General features: G+C 38.7%; 1 pseudogene; it reads left to right on the forward strand.

Annotated features, from left to right (window-relative positions):
- Positions 1-1,600: 1,600 nt before the first annotated feature.
- Positions 1,601-4,684, forward strand: LOC148164428 (NADH dehydrogenase [ubiquinone] 1 alpha subcomplex subunit 1 pseudogene; annotated as a pseudogene).
- The last annotated feature ends 2,663 nt before the right edge of the window (positions 4,685-7,347 follow it).

Genomic DNA, 7,347 nt, shown 5'->3' on the forward strand with positions numbered 1-7,347 from the left:
GAACAGACATTTTTCCAAAGAAGACATCCAAATGGCCCACAGACACATGAAAAAGTGCTCAACATTGCTCAGCATCAGGGAAATCCAAATCAAAACCTCCATGAGATACCACCTCACACCAGTCAGAATGGCTAAAATTAACAAGTCAGGAAATGACAGATGTTGGCAGGGATGCAGAGAAAGGGGAACCCTCCTACACTGTTGGTGGGAATGCAAGCTGGTGCAACCACTCTGGAAAACAGTATGGAGGTTCCTCAAACAGTTGAAAATAGAGCTACCATATGATCCAGCAATTGCACTACTGGGTATTTACCACAAAGATACAAATGTAGGGATCCGAAGGGGTACGTGCACCCCGATGTTTATAGCAGCAATGTCCACAATAGCCAAACTGTGGAAAGAGCCAAGATGTCCATCTACAGATGAATGGATAAAGAAGATGTGGTATTATATACACAATGGAATAGTATGCAGCCACCAAAAGGAATGAGATCTTGCCACTTGCAACGACGTGGATGGAACTGGAGGGTGTTATGCTGAGTGAAATAAGTCAATCAGAGAAAGACATGTGTCATATGACCTCACTGATATGAGGAATTCTTAATCTCAGGAAACAAACTGAGGGTTGCTGGAGTGCAGGGGGGTGGGAGGGATGGGGCGGCTGGGTGATAGACATTGGGGAGGGTATGTGCTATGGTGAGCACTGTGAATTGTGCAAGACTGTTGAATCACAGATCTGTACCTCCGAAACAAATAATGCAATATATGTTAAAAAAAAAAAAAAGAAGAAGAAGAAGAAGAAGATAGCAGGAGGGGAAGAATGAAGGGGAGTAAATCGGAGGGGGAGATGAACCATGAGAGGCAATGGACTCTGAAAACAAACTGAGGGTTCTAGAGGGGAGGGGGGTGAGGGGATGGGTTAGCCTGGTGATGGGTATTAAAGAGGGCACGTTCTGTGTGGGGCACTGAGTGTTATGCACAAACAATGAATCATGGAACACTACATCAAAAACTAATGCTGTAATGTATGGTGATTAACATAAAAATAAAAAATTTAAAGAAAAAATAAAGTTAAAGCAACCATTGAAGAAATAGAAAAGTAATCTGTAATTCCCAGACCAGAAGCAAAACATGAACCAAAAAAATCCTAGATCCACTCAGCAAAAGACAGAAACAAAGGACAAATATAAAAAGCAACATAAACAAAAAACACAAAAATAAAGGAATCATATTCATAACAGAACGGTCTGAGTGTGGATCCCTCCCAAGCAGAGTCCGCTAGAAATACTGGGACATGGGGAATTGTTTAGGAGCTGTTTGTTCCAGCAAACTTATGTGAGAAAGGGTATGTGAGAAACCTGCTAAACGTGTGCTGGTGAGCTGGTGGGAGTTTTGGGTGCTTGGGGTTCAGTCACAGAGGGGACCATCTCAAAAGGTGAGAACCTAGAGGTAGAATCAACCATTGCGAGGGGGAGGCACTGAGGCACGGCCCCGTTGACCACAGTTGCCTCCCTGTGGCTCAGCTTCCTGTCATTTCAGCACTGAGCCTGTCTCTGGCAGAGCAAGTGTCTGCAGCACCTGAGAAGGACCTCAAGCAAAGATGGAGGACACGGCCATGCGAGCTGAGGATGTCAGTCTGCAGGGACATGCCTCAGCTCGGGAGGACTCGGGAGGGCGGAGGTGATTTGGAAAGTGGCAGCAATAGCATCTGCCACAATATGTAATGGAACTGAAACCATCCACTTGAGAAATGATCAGATTGGCTTGAAAAAATAGCCACATGCTGCTTACAAGACACCCCCAACAAAATTAGACGGTTTCAAACTATGAGGCATGAAGAAATATACTGAAGAAAAAGCTTCACACTTGTGCATAAGAACAGGCACAAAGGTGCTTGCTGGGGCAATGATTGTAATGGCAACAAACCAAACACACTTATGTTCGTCAAAAGGAGGAGAGCTAAGTAGACTGTAGCCACATAAGGAACACTGCACTGCATCTATTCTTCAAGGATAAAAGTCAAATGGGAAATTCCTGTGAAGACACTGTGTCACTCTAATCTAGTTAACAGAAGGACTTAGCAGCACTGTGCATGTTTTTTTTATTATGTTCGGTTAGACACTGTAGAGTACATCTTTCATTTTTGATGTAGTATTCAGTGATTTATTAGTTGCATATAACACCCAGTGCTGATCCCAACATGTGCCCTCCTTAATGCCCACCACCCGGTCGTTTACAACTTTACATGTTTACAGATCATTTGTATTTCAGTAGACTTCACTAATTTAATTGTCTTCTAATATAGCTCAACATTTTTGAACTCTTAATATTGCCAAAAGTTTATGATTGAGTAGAATAATCATGAGCTTTCCCTTTAATTTGTTTCCTATCAAAAGTTTTTCAATAAGGAACAAAGACTTTTAAAAAAAGATATTCCCTCTTCGAAAAGTCGTACGCACAAAGACGTTCACTGGTTTTACTAATAGTTAAAACTTAAATGTTCTGCATAAGAAAACAGTTGCAAGTTTTCAAAGGATGCAGACATTAAAAATAAATGTTATAGGGAAAAACCTTATGAAATAATATGCACACATGATTCTAATGAAGGTGTGAGAGAGAGAGAGGGAGGCACGGAAAGAAACAAAAAAGTAAAGTAGAAAAAAACAAAAGAAAAAAAATCAAGAAACAATGGTGATAACAGAAAATGATGAAGTCAAATAACATAATAATTATTTATGAGAGCAGCAAAGAAATAAAATACTTAATTTTAAATATAACAGAAGATATGCAAGATTTCTATGCTGAAAACCACAAAACACTGAGGAAAAATATGGGGAAAAAAATGAATAAGTAGAGAGGTCCATAGTACTCATTAATTAGAAGATTCAATATTGACAATTTTCCCCAAAGTTGATCTATAGATGCAATGCAATCCCAATCAAAATCCCAGCAGAAATTTTTGTTGAAATTGTTAAGCTGATTGTAAAATTTACATGAAAAGGCAAAGAAAATAGAATAATCAAAACAATTTTTTTAAAAAAAGAAGAACCAAGTTTAAGGACTCAGTAATGACCAGAATTCAAGACTTTTTATAAAGCTCTAATAATTAGAATAATCTGATGTTGATGAAAAGGATAGACACATAGATCGATTGAACAGAATAAGGAGCACACAGACAGACTCACATGTAAATAATCAAATTATTTCCAACAAAACAGCAAAGGTAACTTAATAAGGGAAAGACTAATCTTTTCAACAAGTAGTGTTGGAACCATTGGACATCTGTGTGCAAATAAATAAATAAATAAATAAATAAATAAATAAATAAATAAATAAGCTGCCCGAGACCTTACACCATTTACAAACACTAACTCACAACCTAAGCCTAAAACTATCGTATTTCTACTAGGAAACACAGAAAAATTCCTGTGACCTTGATTTAGACAAAGCTTTCTTTCTTTCTTTTTTTTTTTATTTGACAGAGAGAGAGAGCACCCAAGAACAAGCAGGGGAAGCAGCAGAGGGAGAGGGAGAAGCAGGTTGCACACTCCTTGCTGAGCAGGGAGCCCAACATGGTGCTTTATCCCAGGACCCTGGGATCATGACCTTACAAAGAGCATAATTGATAATGAACTTGTGTTTAAAAGATATAAAGAGCTCTCAAAATTCAATATCAATGAACAACCTTACTAAAAATGGGAGAAGGGGGCACCTGGGTGGCTCAGTTGTTAAGCGTCTGCCTTCAGCTCAGGTCATGATCCCAGGGTCCTGGGATCAAGCCCCACATCAGCCTCCCTGCTCAGCGGGAAGACTCTTTCTCCCTGTCCCACTCCCCTTGCTTGTGTGCCTTCTCTTACTGTCTCTCTCTCTCTCTGTGTCAAATAAATAAATAAATAAATAAATAAATAAATAAATAAATAAATAACATCTTAAAAATAAATAAATAAATAATGAGAATGGGAGAAGGATTTATACAGATACTTGACAAGAAAATATATGGAGGGAAAATAAGCATATGAAAAGATGTTTCATCATCATTTGTCAGTAAGAAAAAGCAAATTAAAGCCAAGTGAGGTAACACTACACGCTTATTAGAAGAGTTAAACCTTAAACAACAACACAAACAAATTGTTAATTGGAAATACTAAGCAAGGATGTAGAGAAACTGGATTGCTCATACATAGCCAGTGGCAATGCAAAAGTTGCAGTCACTTTGGAAAAACCAGGTATGAGTCTGAGCGAAATAAAAACTGAGGTTCACGGCAAATGAATGTTTACAGTGACTTCATTCATAATCACCCAAACTGGAAATGACCCAAATGGCCTTCAGCCAGTGAATAGATAAGCAAACTGGTACAATCACAACACGGATACCTCTCAACAATTATAAACATTAATCACTGATACATGCAAACTTGTAGGTGAATCTCAAATGCATGATGATGCTAAATGAAAGAAGATTCTTGGCAACCACAGTGCACTGTGGTTGGGGATTCTACCCAGGATTGGCCATGTGCTTGCTCATCCCCCTAGTAGCCATGGTGCATATCATAGGTTCACTAATGGGGGCAAGGAAAAAAGGGGTGTCCATTATTCATATCAGTGGAGTTTGATGGAAAGAGATAGGCGTGTCTCTGGAGTTATTCATTACTATTTGTCAAAGGGTTTGGAGAACATCGATTAAGGAAACATTTTATTGATTGATGGAAAATCACTGGGGCCAAGATCAGGGGCCAAAATTCTTCCTCTGAACTTACTCTTTAAATTGGCTTGAACTACATTCATTCCTTAGAAGCTGGAAGGTTGCATATGTCAAATATTACCTATGAAGGGGATACGAGGATGCCTCAAAATGATGTTGGATTCTTGAAAATCTCAGCAAATGTGAAAGGAAGCCCAGAGAAGTGTGTTTGTGAAGATAGGCAGAGTCCGCTTTAAAGATCTCCACACCCTGCCACCCCTATCAGCCTCATCCTTTGGTGATCAGAACTTCCACACACTCATTCAGTACATGTCTTAAAATCCCACAGACACACTAAAGGCCCGAGCACAGAAATAGAATGATCCGTTAAGGTCTAGTTGAATAATCATGGATAAAAAGTAAGGAAAAAAGACCCAACATTTTACACTGAACTTTTTAATGAGGCTAAAATCTCTCAGTCTATGCACAGAAACTGGCAACGCTATATATAATGATGGTTTCTGCCACCAAAAGTCTATTAATGTTAATGAGAAAGCAAAAGCATATCTTTGTAAACTAAGTTTGAAAACGAACCACTTACTAAAATATTCACAAAACAGCATGGTTATATAAAACTGGAGAATATTAAAGAATTTTAAAATCTACATTACAAATGAAAATGGGAAAGGCACTTTATAACCCACACAAGGTATTGAATTTTAGCAAAGTGAGAAAATGAAGCAAGAGAACAGAAATCGTAGTGGTAAATATTCATTACGAGTTGGAAACTTGAGAAATTGTCTATATTGTTACAGTCTAATACACCTCTTTCCTTTTTGTCCTTATTTCCATTTAGATGAACAAAAAGAAACTGTAGAAGACAATCAGTTGGATCACTTAAAATGTTAAATAATGAGATGAGAGTGAAATTCATGGAGGGTTGGCCAGGTTAGAAAACATAGACCAGGGGAATGCTTACATCTGGTCAAGTTCAATAACTCTTACTTATCTTTTCTCATAAGTAAACTTACAAATATTCTTGGTTAGTCCATTGTATAAACCCTGAAATGAGGGGTTCCTGATTCATAATTGCCAAAAATACCAAGAGCTCAAATATCTTCCAACTGTCAAAAGAAGAAGCAAATTGTGGTACATTCATACAATGGGATACTACACAGCAATAAAAATGAACAAACTGATATATGCATCTAAATGGGAATGTAACCTGTCTCATATAACTAATTCCACTGTTCACCCATCTCTGCCAAAACACAGAGTGATGCCTTTTGGTGAATAATCATAAAAATAGTAATGACAAAGGATCATGGCTCATAGTAACCCTGTGCTTGCTGTATGCCTCGTGTTCTTCTAAAGGCTTCACGTATACTCAGTCACTCAACTTTCACAAAGTCTCCATGAAATAGGTCCTGTGATTATCTTGGTTTTTTAATTGAGCAAATTCTAAGAAAAAAATGTCATTAACTTGCCCAAGGCCACACAGCCAATAAGTGGCACAACCAGGATTCAATCCCCTACTGGCATCATCTAAACTCCCCATTCACTAGGACTATCTGCTTTTAAAATGAACTTTTGGGACTTCATCAAGATAAAAGTCTTCTGCACAGCAAGGGAAACAGTCAACAAAACAAAGAGGCAACCCACAGAATGGGAGAAGATATTTGCAAATGACACTATAGACAAGGCGCTGATTTCCAAGATCTATAAAGAACTTCTCAAACTCAACACCCAAAAAAACAAATAATCAAGTCAAAAAGTGGGCAGAAGACATGAACAGACACTTCTCCAAAGAAGACATACAAATGGCTAACAGACACATGAAAAAATGTTCATCATCATTAGCCATCAGGGAAATTCAAATCAAAACCACATTGAGATACCACCCTACACCAGTTAGAATGGCAAAAATTGACAAGGCAAGAAACAACAAATGTTGGAGAGGTTGTGGAGAAAGGAGAACCCTCTTACACTGTTGGTGGGAATGCAAGTTGGTACAGCCACTTCGGAAAACAGTGTGGAGGTTCCTCAAAAAATTAAAAATAGAGCTACCCTATGACCCAGCAATTGCACTACTAGGTATTTACTCCAAAGACACAGATGTAGTGAAAAGAAGGGCCATATGCACCTCAGTGTTCATAGCAGCAATGTCCGCAATAGCCAAACTGTGGAAGGAGCCGAGATGCCCTTCAACAGACGAATGGATAAAGAAAATGTGGTCCATATATACAATGGAATATGACTCAGCCATCAGAAAGGATGAATACCCAACTTTTACATCAACATGGATGGGACTGGAGGAGATTATGCTCAGTGAAATAAGTCAAGCAGAGAAAGTCAATTATCATATGGTCTCACTTATTTGTGGAACATAAGGAACAGCATGGAGGACGTTAGGAGAAGGAAGGGAAACATGAAGGGGGCGGAAATCGGAGGGGGAGACAAACCATGAGAGACTATGGACTCTGAGAAATAAACTGAAGGTTTTAGAGGGGAGGGGGTTGGGGGGATGGGCTAGCCCGTTGCTGAGTATTAAGGAGGGCATGTACTGCATGAAGCACTGGGTGTTATATGAAAACAATGAATCGTGGATGACTACAGCAAAAACTAGTGATATATTGTATGGTGACTAACATAATATAATTAAATTT

This window comes from Eumetopias jubatus, unplaced genomic scaffold (assembly GCF_037043125.1).
Source record: "Eumetopias jubatus isolate StellerSeaLion01/CBP00866 unplaced genomic scaffold, mEumJub1_p1.0 scaffold_5, whole genome shotgun sequence".
Taxonomy (NCBI): Eukaryota; Metazoa; Chordata; class Mammalia; order Carnivora; family Otariidae; genus Eumetopias; species Eumetopias jubatus.